Here is an 18,272-nt window from a genome sequence, read left to right as displayed (position 1 = left end):
CTACTAATACCACAATTGTCAATAATTTAAATACTCTACTAATATCACTCTTCAAAAGTAATGTTAGCTTTACGCACGTAATTGTTATTTACCTTGTTTAGTATCAGATCGGTATATAAATCCACTATTTTAAATCAGGTGAAAGTTATTTTTTATTAATAAGAAACGTCTTGGTAATATTTTCCAAAGATTACGGTTATTTTAGCTTTGTAAGTTAAAGCGGCGGTTCTGCGGTAGAGGCTGAGAATGCCGTCGGACAAGTCCATGATGTTCGGTGCAAAAATATTCACAGGCCCGTTCTCGTAACTGCTTGGCCGTATTCGAGACGGCTCGTTATTAACTTGCTTATTGCGGCCATTTTGTTGCTTGTTGTATGTGAGGTATTTAATGTTTATTATTTTGCATGCAAACTTTAGCGTTGCTAGTGATCTGAGTACTTTAATGGGACCATGTCCGGCACTTAAATATAGAGTAGAGCAAGATTTCGATTTGCTTCTATACAATCGAATATATGACTGCCTGGTCTATGTACACGCCTGATAGTAAATTCCACAGAATTTATACATTCATATAAAATGGACTCTAGATTCTTAGCGTTAGTTACAGCGAGACGAAGTTTGTGGACGAAGCGAGGACGCGACGCCGCGAGCTAGGTAGATGCATCTTATCGTAAATTCTTTTAAAGTTCCTTCATTTAGTTATTCCCCTTGCTTCATCTGAAAGACGGAGGGCTGAAATAAAAGAGTCCGGAGAGAAAATAAATGTAAAAAAAATGTTCTTAAGTTAAAAATACATCATAGTCAAAATTTCTATATCTAGATTTATTCCTGGTCAAAAACTATAATATACATTTAACAAATAATAGAGAGTACCAACGTCACTCAGTTCCAAAATATAATAATCTACAAGTGTGTATATCGCTATTCATGCGGAATCGTTTAATATCCTCTTAACAAGTACCTCTAAGTACTCAACGAAAGTTCTTAATTAAATTTCGCATACTTCTAAAAAAAGGGCTACTTTTCATCTGGTACAACCAAAAATATTCATGAGTTATTCACGAGATGAAACTGGCGGGAAAAAGCTAGTGAGTTCATAAAGGATGTAATTTTATTCTAAAACATCTACGGGCGCTTGGCTTGAGCTTTCATTAAGTTGTGCCTGTGGTTCGAACGCATGCAAAAGTGTATAAAATATTACAGGGAGTTCTTTGAAAAACGATAAATGGTAATAATGTATTAGATTGTCTATACTTTTTCAAACGACACAACTTAAAAAGCAGCTCTAGTATTTATTGACCCTCGCAAGTTTCCCGGAAAAATCTGTGTTATGATGTTGACCCGTATATTCTTATCAAATTCCAAGTAAGCCGACCCCGTATTTCATTATTTGACTTTCCTATGAAACCTGCACATTTTTCCGTCACAAAAATTACTTTTTTATGATGTTATACCGCATATAAAGTTAATCAATAATATTTGTATTGTTTATCAATAGTAAGTGTCAATATTCAAGTGGTTAAATATGTCGTCGTTAGGGCATAAGCTATTTTGAAAATTGGAACACCTGATGGAGAACAATGATGGTCCAGCTAAAATATAGGAAATATAGAAATAGCGACTTAACAAAAGTTGTTCAGCCTGATAAGCATTTTCTGTTGAAGTATAAAAATCGAAGATCTGGTACACCTGATGCAGACTCACAATGATACAGCTAAACTATAGGAAATAAAGAAATAACGACTTAACAAAAGTTGTTCAGTCTGATGAGCATTTTCAGTTGAGGTAAAAATTCGAAGATCTGGAATACCTTATGCAGACCCAAGATAGCACAGTTAAACTACGGGACATATAGAAATGACGCCCTAATAAAAGTTGTTTAGTCTGATGAGCATTTTCTGTTGAGGTATAAAAATCGAAGATCTGGAACACCTGAAGAAGAGTCCTAATGGTCCAGCAAAAATATATTTTTTATCTGTATTTCAGTCTTACTCTACTTATCTGTGTCTGTACAGTAAAATTTCTCTAATAAGTTTGACTCAGAGGCATCAGCTAGTTATTTAATAAGATTTTGTGCCGGTATTTAGGTAATTCATTAATTATTATTAATTTAATTGTAAATTTCAAGTAAATCGGTCTGATTTATTTCGTGTGACGCGCGTTCAGAGAGATAAAAATGTCAAAAACTATAGACTTGTAGTCTATATCGTGAGATGAGTCGATAATCATAAGTAATTTAGTATACTAATTGGCAAAAAAAAAAGACAATGTACAAATTTGACCCTTCTTCAGATTTATGATATACATTGGTTAGGCCGCTTTCTGTTTTCAACTAAATGTATATGTCGCAGCCAAATGGATAAAATAGCCGATCAAATTTATTTCCGAAAAGTATCTTGAAACAATCAAAAACACCGGCTAGTTGACGCCGCCATATTGAAAACAAAACGCACTTAGCGCCTCGCTGGTGAGCGCTGAACTAATTCAATTAGACGGTGGTTTTTGTATCAGCTGTAGGATTTCAACAATCCAAACGACGTTTTGAGCGTCTCAAATATTCAATTAAAAAGCTAGACGTGTGATTGAATGGCGTTGTTCAGTAAGGGCTGTTTGATCAAACGGCTATTTTAAACAGTTGTCTGCGACATATATAAAGATGAAGTTAAAATTCTACGACGTGGTTTCTAAAGCGACGTTAAAAACTACGCTCGTATGAACTCAGGCTTATTCCGTTACCAACTACAATGGTATTAGTTTCAATTCATATTTATTTTCAATTCCAAACTGATACCATTTTACAAATCATGAAGTGACAAATGCAAAACTTACTAGACAATGCAGGTCAAGAGACCGTGTCTATTGCTTTCTTTCGAATCCTAAACGACCTGCACTGATTGGGGCCTCTGTCGCCACTCAGTTTGCTAAAGTACCGTACTTAAATTAATATGTGTCTGGCGTAATGATTAGCATCGCATTAGTATGTGCCACTGGCATGTTTGTCAAGCACTTTACTCGAGAAATATTTGAGAAACCGCACTTTAGTTAGTCAAATGGAAATGGTGTCTGGGTTAGCCTTTGAAACGGTATTGTCGTCACGAGAATCCTAATCCAATTTCAGATATTTGGTTTAGAATTAACTATGTTAAATTCGTCCCGCCGGCTTTGTAAGAATAACTTTTTTAATAATCGGACGTATATGTACCTAGTTTATAAGAGAGAAAACTGCCACATACGTTGTGGTGCAAAGTTTGTTGAACTCTTCAACGATTTACCAGTTTCTTTGTACAGCACACCAAGTATTCAGAAAATATTTCGGTTTTTCTTTGTAAAAGCTTTCTTATAGTGATGTTCTTTTAAACCGGTTTTGATAAACGGCTAGAATTTAAAACTTGGTCTCAGTTATCTTAATATTTTCATATAAATGTGTTGTTATATACGAGTATAGGAAGACCGGTCTTTGTTTTATTGAAATTCCATTCCGTCTTTTAGGAGATGGTCGGTCATTTTAAAAAATACGCCTCATATTATTGGCTTGGCCATCAAGCCTTTTCATGTACTAGTGGTGCCTTAATTATAAAGAAGTATCAAGATATATGTTAATATTTTAAAACGTATATTTCATTACAACAATACACCAAAGACATTGGCAGCTATCGATGCTTTCTCATATCAAAATCATATGCAAGATTGAATTTTTCCTTCCTGTCCTCTGTGAATCTTGGACTCCTCCACGATCTTTTTCCATCATTCTGTCTTTGACCGGCGCCAAATTGTTTTCTTGTCTACTTCTTTAGGTCTTGTTGAAAACCGTACAAGATTGTATACAAAGGTTTTATATTACGTATGTATAACTTTTGCAAGAAACAGATCGCTTCGTGTTAATTTATATTAATCCTCCTACTGAAATAAAAATGGTTAGTTTTTAAAAGTAGTACCTACTTTAACCTATATTTGCGGAAACTTGCGTCTGATTTCGCAATGCCACACGTCATCAGTTTAGGAACACTGACACTGCTAAACTGGCGAAAGCTGTTGAAGGCGGGGACACCGGCCCATTGTCTGTGCTGGCTGAGTCACGGGCGGTGCGCGCGCTATTTGCGTGGCTGCGTAGGCGGCCTAACAAAACAATGACAAAACAGATACTACTACCATTATCCTACTACTGTAAAAAATATCAAAATATGGATAACCAAGCGGAACCACCTTCGATCTTCAGATGGCAGTTGGATCATTAATGGACTTATAGGTAATCCCATTATTAGACCAAACATTGAAAATTGAAGAATTGAAGAACTAAGAGAATTTTCAAAATTGAAATTGAGCGAGGTCTCGTTTGGTCACTCATCGTTATCTTATTCAGTTACGTTACTCTTTTATGCGACATTGCTTAACATATTATTATACTTTATTTTTACCAAAATTTATTGTATTATGTAAGCAATAGCTTTTATCTAATGCATTCTTATTTATATTACAGTACCTTATACTTTTGCATACTCCATTATTTAGCGCTAATGCTGTCCTTATCTTTTGCCGGTCAGACCGTTGAGAGACATCGAGAAATGTGTTTAATGACATCGAGAAATGTGTTCTATCTAATGACAGTAAAAATTAAAGCAAAATAATTTTAAAAAAGGAAAGGGAAAGAAGCGAAATAGACTTACACACCCTTCTACAGAAATATTGGACGAATTTGAATGAAACTCCCTTGTTACCTATAGCTTTTAGTTTTGGATGGACCACAGTTAAGGTAAGTTTCCTATAAGTTATTTGGAAAAGTGTTGGTGAACCGTAAAGACCAAGGTTTCCAGTTCTACGGGTGATTTGACATATTTCCGATATAAAGATTTACTACAATCACCTGTGCACTTTTGATTTCGTGCGTATCCTTGTACTCCGGCATTCTGATCTAAATGGCTACCCGTTAGAAAAGCCGGCACAATCGAGCGTTTCATTTCTCATTCGGGGCCGTACTTACTCAAGCGTTGGCGAATAAAAAACTGGTTCATTGAATGCTACAGAATAGCAGACAACCAAGAATCTACCCTCAGCATAGACAAGGAGATGAGGCAAATTTTTGTTACTTTTTTGATAGATCATTTATTTTGTCTTCTGTTTACATTTTAAAATATACGATTATAAAATAAATTAAAAACGATACTAATATTATCAAGTTTTCACGGCTAAACCGCTGGGGCCATTTTGATGAAATTCGGTGTAGATAAAAGAACCATTGATGGCGGGGTCGACATCCAAGCTACCGGTAACAAGAGTCTCCAGTGAGAGTAACCTCCTCACATAGCGGGCCGTGTCCAAGAATACCGCTTATTATATCTTACTGTTGACCCAAGTGTCGAGAGAGTGCTTCTCTGGATGACGGTCGACTTTACTATCCACTTTACTCAATCATCTTTATTAAGGAATTATCCCCAGTTTCTTAAGCAGTATATAAATATTGCATTAGTATGTACAAAAAATAATTAAATGGTATTAAGGATACTGTAAATCAAATTTTGGACTGTGTAAAATCTGTAACAACGTGTGGTTCTGTAGACGGCCGAAAGGTAAGTAAGCATAAACACAACAAGTAGGTTTTCGGCGACGAAAAATGAATAGAAATTCAACTGAAAAGCCAGCAAAGTGGTAGCAACCTTTCTAAGCATTTACCACTGTAAATTCTTTATTATAATTTTAAATACAGCATGTATGTAGGGACAGACATAGCGGGAAGATAATTTGAAGATTTGGCTTGGTAACGCCTTAGAAAATAATCAATATTATTATTACATATTAAGGACCAAGGAAAGTAAACATTTTTTTTGTTGAATACCTAGTCAATCCCCAAAACTCCTGTTACTACAAAACTTGTACTTAGTTCTCTCTAATCAATTGGGTGTTGAAGAAGAGCCTTTTCTCCCATCATGTTGACATCGGGTCCAAGATTATATTCGAGTAAATGTGAAGTACAAAAGGAACATTGGAGTTGACAACTCCGAAGACCACAGGTGGTTCGCAGAACGTTTCAACCTAGCGTTTAAAGACGAGAATGAGTTTTACTATATGACTTTACATTAATTACTCTGTACTGTAGTAATGTCAATTTTACAAATGATTGATTTTGGAAATGATTCCTTCCTCAAGAAAATTGACGGATTGTAATGACCGCGCAGCCGCAGCGGTCGAAATCGAAACGCTCTGCGAACCACCCAATTGGACCTCACCACCCTTTTTTGAATACCTCAATGTAAAGGATGACATTTATTTATTTGGTATATGGTAGTTATTAGAATATTTTGTTGGGTTAAATAAAACTACATAATTTTGTGAGTTAATATAATAACTTAATAATTTATATGGACGATTTATTTATAGTCACGGGTAAGTAGATCACTATATTAGTACCTGTTTATCAGTCGGCCAGGATTCATTTAGCAATATATTAAAGATAGGTAGATGTTGCCTGGATTGCAATCTTGAATAATGTACCTTTCTATTGATGAAATAATTTTTGAAATATGATCGGTAGTTTCGGAGATTACCCGCCTCAAACATACAATCTCACAACCGCTTATATTATAATAATAGTATAGATTGGATTAGAATGGCATGTTGCGGGAGTTAGATTAGAAGTGCCGTGTCCACGAATTTGTATGAAATCCGTATGCGCGTGGTTTTTCGGCGCGCGCCTGTAGGGCCCCGTTAGCATATCGCTCGCTTCTTCCGGCGGAGGTACCTACACGCTCTGTTCTTTCTTTTGACAGTCCATGAATCATTAACATAACGTATTATAGAATCTATTTAGAAAATAAGCTTTCAATGTTTTTGCAATATTCTCTTCTCATTGAATATCATGTGACGTATGGGGTGAATATAGGTACTTCACCTCTGAAAATTATTTTCGTTGAAGTAGGTAAACTGAAAAGGCATATGCAATGCAAGTAATGATGTGTGATACGGATTGTATGTAGTGTCCCAATGGGTGCGGGCGGTAACACATTGCTGCGGTGAACGGAGCGGGAGCGGTTCGAGGAGCAGCAGTGGCGCGGCGAGGGCGAGCGCGGTCGATGAGCCCGACGCAGAGGGCAGCACGGTGCCAGGGGGAGGGGGGTATCGGGGGGCCGCAGTCCCCCCGGCCGCTTCACTACCCGTCTGCCTGCGCACTCTGTACGGCCGCGCCGCGCGCTCACTAATGCGTCATATCGCGATCGAAACTGACGCGCATGCTGTAGTTCTGGAACAGCAATTCGCGCGCGCCATGTGTACTTCAGTGTTGACTTATATACAGACTAAAATAAATCGCAGTGACGTTTACGCTTCTCGCCGGCTTCGTTAGAACTTTTAAAATAATGGACAGTGACTTTGGTGGCTGTAACCGATCCTGTGACAATAGTGATGCACGAGGTTGACGCACGTGCTCCCATCCCATTCCTGAAACAAGAGTAAGTTTGCTTTAGTTTATTTTAGAGTGTGACTCGATATCTGACGTAGGCTGGTCCATGAGATGGTGCGTTATTTTCGCAGCACACCGCGGGCCGCGGCGCCGCCGGCCGCCCGGAATGCGGCCTCCGCCCCACCGCGCGTTGCCGGCGCCGAGCGCGCCGCGCGTAGCGTAATAAATAAAGGCGGGGCGCGGCTGCGTGCGCGCGCACCCTCCCGCGTCCTCTTCGCCCTCGGGTCATTGACTCGCGCCCGACCGCCGCCAACGCTGCCGAAGACAACAATTCGAGGAAGCGACACCGTGTTCATGGCCCCAGAGCCGTAGCCGCACTCGGTACTTCCAATGTCAATGCCGATGTTGATTGCGAGGTTGAGCGCCGGCATCGCATAGGCACGCATGCTTATATCACATTAAGGCCGCTTGTTTAGTTGTCGCGTTACCAGGTTATTGACCCCAGCTTTACACCTGGCCCCTTGGCAAATCCCCTCAATAATATGACGATAGAAGTTACGAATGCGCCTATTCTTTTATTTTGCGATCCGGTTTTAAAAATAGTCGATTCACCGCTTTAATTCCTGTCGATATATGCTGGTGCTGTTTACGCACCTTCTCACATCGACTTAACGAATTTTTTGAATTATTCACATCCGTAGGACCTTCCTACCTAGTTTTAACGATAAATCCATTTCATCCATCTTTTGGTTGGCGCACCCAAGACAACAAACTAAGCGCTATCTTATCACAAAACTCGCGAATAGGGTTGGGTGATATTTGTCGATGTTTAATCAAGATATTCATGATATGGTAATGGTAATATTAGCAACGTCGAAAAAAAAACAAATGTGGATTTTTAAGTTTATTGATTTTATTGCTGAAAGCCAAATTTCACATATTGGCGTAAACGCCGTTATATTATCATCACTGGTTATTTCGTGGAACGCTAAAAATAAAGCATGAACTTCCCGGTTGAATGGCGTCGTCGGCGCGGTAAGCGCGGGGTGTGGTAAGCAGCCATTGCCCTCGCCCGGTTTGTTTACAACACAGGCTTGGAAAGCTGGTCAATCCTATGTGCACCCTATCCCTTACGAGTTTGGGTGTATATTGATTGCAATGTTCGTCGAGCATGCGACCCCTGCGCCCGCGCCATCTGCGCGCGCACTATTAAAATAAACTGCCGCCGACAGACGATAGCTAGCAGAAAAACGAGCTTCGGCTTGGTCGCCAGGTGCAAGGTGACCCTCGAATAAGGCGAAGGTAGTCTTAGGTCAGTTACTGCCTTGAGATGGCATAGGGCGAAGACCTCGGGGGCGTGCCAATGACCAGTTCGCCTTGCTGGGCCTCTCGGTGGATTTTACGAGTTATGTGGACAATATATTACAAGTTATTCTTAGATTTGTATTTTTTAAAAAGAATAAACAACACGAAACGCATATTTTTATAAATGGTTTTGCGTTCTTCTTATGCTCACTCATTTACTCACTTATCACAAAATTTCAAAAACCGCTAGTCCAATAATAATGAAATTTGGCAGGAAGACGGATTATAAATTGTAATTAGGGAACGTCCACTAAGAACTTTTGAAATTTCTAATCGCCACATTTTACATTTAGGATTGTGATTAGTAAAAAATAGGCCATGGCCGTGACACATTGTGGGTAATATGATGTGGCACGTTGCGAGAAACGGGACGAGACACGTTGCGGAAACGCAACTGGATACGTTGTGGAATTTGCCACAAGACACAGGGGGATTGGGCAGGAATCTAACGGGAAACGAGAAATTTAACTAAACACATCATACCTATGATAAGAATTTAAAATCATAATTCTTACTGATTGGTATTCATATCATCGTACGACGTCATATATGTTGCAGATTTAAATTCTAACGTTCGTGGCTGACAGTGTCAGTATTTCTCGGCTTTAGCTTCGTCGAAAAGTAAAATCTGCGTTTAAACGATAGAGCAAACAATATAATTTTTATTTGAATGAAGAACTTAAGAGAAAGAAGTAAATAAAGTACATTATAAACATATACTTAAAACGACATCCATATGAGTTGACTAATTTCATTTGTCGCTCGGAGTACAGCTCCAATGATGCTATCTTTCTCTTCGTGCTCAATTGATATTACGAGTCCGTAGCGTTGGTTTGTTACAGACAACATGTAAAATTCCTGGATAGTCCTGGATTGCTGACAATACTAACAGATGATATTTTACTACATAAAACTGATAGTCTTATATGTGTGGTCGTGATTATGTACATACGGGCGGCGCAGTCCTCGCGCGAAGTGGAGTGCATCGGAAACAGTGCCGCTGCGTCCGATTGCACACGCGACGCCCAAGTATGCGAAGAAAGCCATCTCTCCTGCATCTCATGATTAATGCTTGGCGAAATCCGGTTTTGCTTGGTAAAGAATACATTTCGTCGTGGTTCCATTTTTTTGTTCAAATTAGCCTTTGAAGTAGAAATTAGTTTAAGTTTATTTTAACCAGTCTACTACTGAAAAGTATAACATAACAAACCAGACCTAAAACTACCCCAACTTAAATGAGTTGGGGAAACGCAATGAGGTATTTCGTACTTGACAGAAATATTAGATGTAATTGTACTGTCGGTTAAATATCATCTTCGATCTTTCAATCGTGTGATAAATCCATCCAAAGGGTGCATGGAAAATGTTAACACTATATACCATCAGTTCTTTATGTTTTTGTGCACAGTAATTTACTATGGTTTATACAAGTTCCTATAACAATGTTATTGACTTATCATACTGATATAAAACCGAATTGTACTAAGGTATAGGTTTATTGAACCCTCAAAAGTTCACGTACTGATTAATCAACTAGGTTGTGATTGTGTTGTGTATGGCCATGTCGTTGTTATTTCGAGGATTTAATACGTACCGACATTGTTTGCAATGTTCATTTGCCTTTTCCATTTGATTATGAAATTGAAATATGAGACGTTTGATATGAAGATAATATTGATTGTATCCAAAATTTATGTACGACCCACAAATACATATTTACTGGAAAGTTTGTACGAGTTGGAAACTGTCATTGAGGTTTGCAGTTATTAATTGCGATTGATCGCGTTATCTTTCTCAATGCGTTTTTTATTGTTGGCTATTATTTTTACTGAGCTATTTACTGTGCTTGCATCGCGCATCATTAAACTTGCATTTAAACCAAACATTCAACTAATCGCTTCATTAATGCGTGTTGTAAGTGTTAATTTACGTTTTAGAACCATTATGGTTAGATACATTTCAACTGCTGAATTGTGAACCTTCCGTTCTTGTCAATAAATCCAACTTCTAATATAAATCTTGACTTAAAACCAAGCGTCGTCGTTTGTCGCAGTTTAGTGCGAAGCTACGTGACATGGAATCTTATTATCGAATTTAAATGAACGATTACTGCATGCATACCTTAGCCATCAGGAAGATCTATGTGGCTTCTAATTTGTTGCCTTATACGCGTCGGTAGACATGATCGGCATTCAAAAGTTAGTATTAAGTCTCTTACATTCAATACGATAACCTGGGTTATTCTGCATTTAACTTTTTATGACGAATCATTATAAATAAGTAGAAGATACTAACGAATAAAAAATATTATGATAGTAATAGGTCTGGCCTAACACTACAAGCAATCACGTAATAAATATAATAATTTTTAAAATGTTTAACGGTAAGTACTCTGCCTTTGTCTTTATTGACTTCGTTTCACAATTTCCGGATTTGTCGTAGAAATTGTTCAGCAAAGATCTGAAATAAAGAACGAAAGTAAAAGTGTCCTTTTTAATTTGCTTTCATTTTGTCGGTAATATGGGCACAAAGTTAAATAACCCCATGTTTGGACGTTGAGATATTCAAACTGTTATGAAAATAAAACATAAACATGACTTTAAGAATTATGTTATCGGTATTGTCTCAAGGGAAGGCGATGAAGTAAAATTATAAACTTTATAGTGGCGATAGATATTTTTTTATTCTATATGCTCTCCAGTTGCCTATAACTTCTAATATTTTGCAAATCTAGAACCGGTTGTGCTGAGAATCCACGCTACATTCCGTTAGACCAAGTAGAGCATTGCCGCACGCACTGAGCATTCAACATTCATAGCTTTAATAGCAAACAAAAACGGTCTACGTCCTACATAATTGTTATTACGTGTTTTGTTTCGTGCTCTTTGTATAAGTAAATTCCTGGAGTACCCTTTTTTGATCTTGGACGCAGAATGACAGTGATATCGATTTTCAAAATATTGTTAGTGTATAAAATAATAATGTATTCAAATTATTGTCTAATCAGGAATTCAGGATTACTTCGACCCGGTTTACTTAAATTTTACTATTTTGTTACTGCTTTAAAACCATGCTCGCACCGTGATAGTAAATTGCGTGTATAATACACAGCATAATGTTTTTAATCGAAACAAATTTGTAGCTCCACCCCAAAGCCTCTTAACGTGGGATTTGGCAGTCTATGAGGGACTATAAGCAGGTAGTCGACCGCCGCATTCAACAAGTCACCCCTGTCACAAAAAATGGGTTGAAATTTGTGTAATGCTTGCATTCCTTGTTATTGTGAGCGTGTCTTTAGGGTGTTAGAGCGTGGAGAATAAATTCCGTTATACGAAACAATACTGAAACAAAGTGGCAAACCCAGGACGCAATCTCTAACACACCAGACAACTTTATTTTGGGCCTGTAATATACCTTACTTTCTTTTTTAATGAGTTACTGAATACAGTGCTGATTCTGGTCTATTCTTTGTTCACAGACATGGCGCCAAACGTTATTCTGAAAAGAATAAAAGAAGTAACGTGGGTTGAAAATATCTACAGGATTTCATCATCCGTTGATAAGCAAAATTATTATGCTTGAAAAAGAAGAACATGCAAGCATTAAGAAAAGCAAACGAGAGAGCAAACAGAGGCGAGGCGAGACATCTATATTGATTTTCGGAGAAGGTAAGCTAATTTTTTTTATACACAGTAGGTACTTAAATTGTCGTTGATTAAATTAGAACATTATAACTGGAAACGCGTTCTTAAAAAATAATTCGTATAAATAAAGGTTTGCATATATGTATGATTAAAATTATATTTTATCTTTGCAATACAAAGCGATAAATTCATTAAAATATTGAAACATCCGGAACCCACTACAAGATTTACAATTTGACTAAAACGCCCTTGTAAATGTCTTGTTATAATTAGTCTACACTGCGATTGAATTCGTTGCAAATGAGTTATCACAAAATGATGTCATGTATATAGTAGTATGTGTTAGTATGTGTTGTTAAGCCAAATAATATAAGTACGCATACTAAGCCTCATAAATTCCAATTCGATTGTAAATTTTATTATTCCAGACAATTAGTTGTTAATTAATCTTCATAAATCGTCTAATTAAAAAATGTGTTAATTAATAACATGGAACCAAATTATCTGGAGCATGTAGTACCTAGTACTGGTATACATTTAATTTAAGTTGTTTGATGACATCTGGACCCAAATATGATCGAAACAACGCAAAAGTCGCGGCAGGCTGCCCACTAGATTCATCTTTCACTATAGTAACACTATGAATAAAACAGTCATAATATTACTCAATTTCACAAGCAGATTTATATAATGTTCTATACCTTTCTCCTCTCTCTCTCCTTAATTGACATATCGAAGCCAGATAGTCGTTATTTGCTAGATTTGTTTAATAAAGTTGTCGCTTTTATTTGTCGATTGAATAGTGTAGGTTAAACAACGATATTCAGTGTTTATACTCCGTTGTTTGGAGCTCCATCGCCATGTATGGTTGGCGCTAATCCAACTTTCTCACTACCGGCGGCGGCGTATCTACTAAACCCGTTCAGCGAATTGTTCTCTTGTTCTAGTATTTCATCTGTATTCTGCCTTGTTATCATAATTACAGTATTTTACTTAGTCCTGATATTTTCCCATAATTTGCGCATGTCCTTCTATTGTCTCCACGTAACTGGTTATTACTTATTTATTTTCTACTTGATATAACAATTTAAACCGAAATAATCTCACAATTACTTGACTCAATATTTATAATGAACATTCTATCATATCTATTGTACTGTCTTAAAACTTAGACTTACAAGTAATAAGTTTGAATATTTGCCTATGTGGCAAATATTGTTTATTTTGATCTTTATACAGATAGAAACTGGGCCTCAACTCTACGTGTAATTCTTACAAAAAGTCGTCTGTCGCGTCTGTATATGTGAACGTGATATACTTAAAAGTACCATTTGGATATTTGTACGATTTTCACCAACATATACTGTGAGTCCTGAGAAATATAGGTGTAAATTTATATAGTTTCACCCGAGCGTAGCCGGGACGGGCATAATAAGAGTAAAATGGTTTGTAATTTTATCTAAACGTAAAATACGTTTAGACATACATTTTCGCAGCGTCTCTTGCGGCCAGCGTTCGTTTACATTACATATAGTCTATATTTATTTCGCTGAAGATATCGCGGACGCGTGACGACCTGACGTGTGCGTTAAGTGATATGATTGTTATAGAATAACACGGTTATCGCTGCGTGACGTTACCAACTTGTTTGTACCGATTGTTTTCACATACTAACTTGATGCTATATCGTCACTGGGACTCACTGTCGGCCGCTGCTAAACACTACTGCCTAAAAAGCCTAACTGCCCATCATTTGATATTAGGGTACATATAGAAACGAATACATTATCAAATTATCTTCTTACTGCAAAGTACTTAGTTGTCTTTGGCTACATAGATTCTAATTCGCGAGTCGAAGACCCGCAGGGCAAACATACGGCATCCCATTCACTACAAGTTTATTGTTTAATTCAATGTTCAGCTGATAATGTTTCATAAAAGAAATTCCGTTTGTGTTAATACGGCTATTGTTATAATAGACTTCATTATAAATAAACAGTTAAACTGTGGGTACTAATGAGTACTTACCGTAAATAAGAGTGAGAGTTACAGTCGCAATTTCAATGCACATGTGAACAATGTCAAAGCCACATCATAATAAAAATTGGTACAGTAGGTATAGACACAACGCACTATGCTCGTAAATTAAATGCCCTAAAAATAAAAGCGATAATAGGTGAACGAGTTTGTTCAGTTATTTTTAGGAACATTCTAATTTGAAATCTACTCTCAATATAATTTTTCTGTATCTTTAATGTCTATATAATATTTATATTCATCATAGTGTTTGGTTATTAGCAATGCTCTCCAAATTGATGTAGGTTAACACAATAATTGCTTTCTGTACAAAACAAACCGTAGTACTCACTATACTCATATGGATCGGATTTCGACCGCGATGATCCACGCTGCAGCGAATGCCACGGCTAACAGCATGTAGTTAAGAGTACGTTCTCAATGGCGTTGTAAAACTGACGAAAAACTCGTGACGTTGAACTCGTGCGATGATGCACTACTACCGTTCCTTCACTTGAGCCGAGGTCAGGTAGGCATGCTGTCCGCATTTCTCAGCCTCTTTTTTCTTATCGTGTGGATAATCTGTAGATAGTCAATGGTGTCAGATTTTATTCGAGTCGCATCTGAATTGATTTTTACGTCACCAGTGAACTAAGTGACAACCAAGATGGTTGCTCACGATTTACCCTACAACGAACTAAGTGGTGACTATGAAAACTTATTTCTATACATGCTCTATTCTAATTTTAAAGACTTGTATATTGGCGTCCAATAATCACGTCCAATGATTTCGGGGATCAGTCGATCCTCTAGTTTATTGTTTATTGAGATTTTGTAGAATGAGATTTCCAATTTGCTCATATACTTTTTATTAAAATTTGTAAGATACCATTTTATCTCCAGATTTATATCGATTCTCCTAAAATGTGGGCGTCCTTCAATCTCACGTGGTGGTTCCACGTGAGAGTGAGGGACGCTGTAAACATTTCATCTGCGCAGTATTGCAATATCTTTGGCGTATTGTCTTCGTTATTCATTGTGTTCTTTGTAAACTTTTTCTCTTTGGTCTTTTATTTTTTATTAGCTTTGTTGCGGCTACGCGTTTATGGTCAAACACGTGAAACGCTCATTTTGGGATCAAGACAACAATATCATGTTACATCTCCGAGCCAAACCTACTTTATTTGTACTTCACTTTGTTAGTAGGATTATGTTACGTACGCCCAGTAATGAATAATTTTGAAGGTGAACTTGATTTCAATTCGATTGATGGTACTTCCGTTTTTTGCAAATTTACACCTTACGGACCGAGGATGCGAGAAGGCTTGCTGAATTGATGGCTCGAGTCAAAACAACTCTGGGCCGAATCCCAGTTATCACCAATGTCAATTTATCCATGAAATGTTTGAAGACTAGGTTTTATTTAATTTTTCTTTCACTAGTTACTATTTCGACGTACTTTTTATTAAGGGCCGAGTTTACGGACTTGTATTTAACCGATGTTTAAGCAACCGGCCGATTAATTTCTAACCATCGTTTAAACAACCCATCAACTTATCACTGTTCACCGTGAAAATTTGAACCCTGGTTAGTAAATCGGTCGGTCAACAAGCGTTCTGAGTGAATGAACAAATGACGTAATACATTTATCGTAACATTTTTGAGTCAAAAGTTATAAAAGCCCATTCGAAAATTCGACACTCGCAGAAAGCTTTCACTGGCCTAGCGGTTGACAGCGTGAATTTGCGATTACGTTTGATGAAATAGTACTCGGTTCGAGCCTGACCGGGCAAAAATACTTTAAGTGTATGGTTGTAATTTTTCTTTTTTATTTATTATTAAAGTTGGACCAGTATTTCCGGAGATAAGCGTGTACAAAGCATTTTTCATACAAAATTTCAATGTTGACCTTTGACCATTTTGGGATCAACTTTTCTTTTTAAAAAAGTAGCCCATGTCACTTAGGAGTGTCATCGTCTTCATCTAAATTGATCGAGTAGTTTTCGAGTTTATCCGTTACAAACAAATAAAATTCTTCATCGTATTTTTCGTAATAGTTGCGCACTTTACGTTGTTCGTTTACGTGGGTCGTTTTGTTCTCCTTTCCAAAACTTCTAAATTTTCTAGAATCGAAGTAGAAGTCCTGATAATTATCTACTATTCGTTGAACACTGACTGCATTTTTATATAAATATAGCTAGGAAACAAAGTAGGAGAAAGTAACACGGTGAAATATCGAAACTAACCTATACGCACTCAAGCAAGCACAGCACGGCAAATTTCAAAATAAGGCATAACCGACGGATAAACGGCGATTCCGAACACGGTAAGATTGATTGATTTAAATAAGCTAACCAATGGTTTGCAAATGGTGAACACCAAAAAAGATGTAATCAGCTGTTTAAGTGTTAAACAGTCGATTAAAAAGTCGGTGAACTCGGCCCTAAGCCACACAGGTATGTAGTTAGTGACTAACAATAAAACATATTTTCTAAAAGAATACGTTATTTTTGTTCAGTTGCCAATGACGAGTGACGCAAATACGAAATAATTTTAATGACTTGGACAAATTGTCCACATGTAATTAGGTCACAAAACTTGGAAACCGAATTAGTACGAAACAGCCTTTCAAACCAAATTTCTCAACACGTGCAAATACGCAAAGGTTCTGAATTTACGGTACTAGCTACCGAAAGTAGCCCGTATTGTGAAGTGTGAATATCCAATTTCCCACCAACACAAGATTCGGGGCTAAGCTCAAGCAACGTCGCAAATCGTGAAAACCTCACTGCGCCTGCGCGATCCCATCGATTTCTAAATAAGACAAGCTTTCCGATATTCGCGACTGAACTGACGTAGTTAAACCTTATTTTGATATTAAATATTATTCATAATACTTACTTGATACTATGCTTTACCTTTAATAACATCTTATTACATTGATAATCATATCGAAATATCTTGATGTTATGTCAAAAATTAAAAAAATATATATTATAATTAGCGAAAAGCGAATTATGAACGGGCGCTATCATGTTCCTGCTGTACTGCTTTGTTTGCAGTCATTGCAGTCAATGAATACAGTTGAAGAGCTCAGACAGATTAAAATTGCGATTGTTAAAATACATTTTATGAAACGAAACTTTGAATACATCTTGAATTAGCTTGGTTTGGTGTTGCCAGTTGTTACCTCTGGGTAGGACGTCTGGAAAGGTATCGGCTGTACCTTTCATTAGATACCTCCAACGATTCGTTATAAGGAGTCTATAGTTTCTGATATTTCTCTTTGCAAAATTTCATCCTAACCTAACTAACAGCATTGGAATGACAGTTTGTTTAAAAGAAATTTAAACCAACCGAGAACGGTTGTACCTAGGTCTAACCGGATAAATCAGGGTAATTGAGAAAGCCAGTAATGTTTTTAGTTTAATTTTATTTTTTATTGATCACACCTATTTTAAAATGTACTCTTATTACATATATTATATTTATTAAAATAAATCGATGAGAAATGTTTCTTATTCTGCACTATATGGCAAATAAATTTATTTTGTGTTAACAACTAGATTAAAATATGTATCACATTATAATGCGGTACGTTACTCTGGCGGTTGTGGTTTACATACTTCTTATTGTTTACCGCAAAATACAATCAATAATGTTCATCAAATACCTGGTGATGCCTACGGTATATGGATTGACTCCCTTATTAGGTACTAGCTGTTGCTATCGGCCCAACAGTTTAGCATAAAATAAACCTAAAAAGAACAGCGCATCTATGAATGAAAATGAAAGAAATTATTATAATTTACCATAAAATGTTTACGCTTTCCATTTGATTACATTCTCGTATAATCT

At 36.9% G+C, this 18,272-nt stretch overlaps 1 long non-coding RNA gene across 3 annotated transcripts in view; it reads left to right on the top strand.

Annotated features, from left to right (window-relative positions):
• LOC135310050 (uncharacterized) overlaps positions 1-18,272 on the top strand; it is a 60,645-nt gene that overhangs the window by 22,086 nt on the left and 20,287 nt on the right. Inside the window, exons 1-3 of one of the 3 annotated variants that reach the window (XR_010370325.1) lie at positions 7,158-7,438; positions 7,521-7,770; positions 12,233-12,422. This is a non-coding gene — a long non-coding RNA (uncharacterized LOC135310050). Of the gene's footprint in view, positions 1-7,157; positions 7,439-7,520; positions 7,771-12,232; positions 12,423-18,272 lie in introns of those variants that run through there. The other 2 variants (XR_010370324.1, XR_010370326.1) reach the window with 2 other exon arrangements.

The sequence above is a fragment of the Plodia interpunctella genome, chromosome Z (genome assembly GCF_027563975.2).
Source record: "Plodia interpunctella isolate USDA-ARS_2022_Savannah chromosome Z, ilPloInte3.2, whole genome shotgun sequence".
In the NCBI taxonomy this organism is placed as follows: domain Eukaryota; kingdom Metazoa; phylum Arthropoda; class Insecta; order Lepidoptera; family Pyralidae; genus Plodia; species Plodia interpunctella.
Note: the sequence above shows the minus strand (reverse complement) of the source record. Positions and strands in the feature narration are given on the sequence as shown.